Here is a 1885-nt window from a genome sequence, read left to right as displayed (position 1 = left end):
TGCTAACAAGAAAATTGGTTACCATGCTACATTTTCCTTGACCACATTTTCTTGGTCTCACTACCCTAAGAATTGAATGACATTTTGTAGATATTTTGCCCTGTGCAAATCTAATGTTTATTAGCAAGTAGATGATTAACCAGATAAATTCAACCTCAGGAAGTTGTCCCTAGGTGGAAATATTGTATATGCACATCTTAAGACCCTCTCTTCATTAAACTTGAGATTTGTGAGTTTTTCCTTAGAAACTCATAGGCTGACATATATCTCTACTCTTACTTTACTTTGAGCATAACACTTTTACCTGTTTTATGTTTCACTTCTGCATGTTCCCTCAAAAAATGAAAACTGCTATTTACTGCCTTTGGCAAAAGTATGTGCATGGGCTATTGAATAACAAGCTGGTTGTGTTTAAAAAATATGGCGTTTCAGGACCTTCATGACCTCAAAATCTTCCACCCAGTCTTCCTCTCCACAGCCAGGACCAGCTGTGACTACCCACTGAGAAATTAAAATCTAATGACTCCATACTTCCTCCACAAGTGATGCTCCTTCTAACTTCAGTGACCCAACAGCCAACCTCCAAGCGAGACCCTCTGGACTTTCTCCCTTGCTGTAGTGTAAGATTGTCCACAACATTATCAACAAAGAACACTCATTAGCTTTTTCCAAACAAGGATCCCCAGGGCTGCTTGAACTTCTTCACTCAATTGATCCCCCAGTGCATGTTCTCAGTACACCAGATGTAAATTGTGCCACTCTGGGTAATGCATCATCTGGGGTTAACAGTGTTCATATTCTACCTTCTGAGGTTGTCATGGATTCTGGACTAAAATAATCTAGGACTATTTTTCTCCTCAAAGTCCTTCTAATTATTGGCCCTATTTTTTAAACATAGGATGTCCAAACACTTTGAATCTGCCTCAGTTGACTGAGTTAGGAAACAGAGATCATCAAATCCCTACTCCACTGAGAAGAGACAAGAAAGCAGAAGGCTAATTCTTAGGACAAGGAGCCCTAGAAGGTCTTGGATTTCTATAACACAGAGTGATAGCAATAAATGGGGGAAATGCAATATAACATGTTATTGTCTAATTGTTTAGTTTTTCATTTTATCCAACTCTTAGGACTTTTAGGGTTAAATTTCTACTATAACTTTTTGGATAGTCAAGTAAGGAAATGTCTTCCATGATTACAGCTTCAATGATATTGCTTCTCTGTGGTTGTGAAGCCTGAGAAAGATGCAAATGTAAATGTTCAACCTCTTCCAGAAGATTCCAGGTTGGTAACTAAAAGAATAAAGTATTCACTATGTCAATTTTTTTATTATTTTCTGTATATATGTGTTTTCCCTGAGTGCATGTCTATGCACTCATGTCTACCACTACATCTACCACTCAAGTGCCTGATGGTTGTGGAGGGAGGGCATTGTATCCCCTGGAACTGGAGTTTGATGGTTATGGGCCTCCATGTCAGTGTAAAGGCAACCAGTGCTCCTAACCACTCATCCATCTCTCCAGCCCCATGTGTAACCTTTCTGGATTCTTTATTTCAACTATGGATTTCAATCCACCCAGGTCATTATGTCAATATAGTGAATCGTAACCAATATTTGAAAATTAATTTAAGTATAATAAAATAAAAGTGAAAATATATTTTATGTATAGCAAAAGTATCCTGTAAATTTTTGATAGATATATATACATACATATGTGTGTGTATATATATATATGAAACTAAAATTAATTCTGTTTAAAAAATTTTAATATCTGGTACCCAAGGAACTAAAGGGGTCTGAAACCCTATAGGTGGAACAACAATATGAACTAACCAGTACCCCGAGAGCTCATGTCTCTAGCTGCATATATATCAGAAGATGGCCTAG

Source organism: Mus caroli, chromosome 10 (genome assembly GCF_900094665.2).
Source record: "Mus caroli chromosome 10, CAROLI_EIJ_v1.1, whole genome shotgun sequence".
Classification (NCBI taxonomy): Eukaryota; Metazoa; Chordata; class Mammalia; order Rodentia; family Muridae; genus Mus; species Mus caroli.
This window is presented reverse-complemented; position numbering follows the sequence as displayed.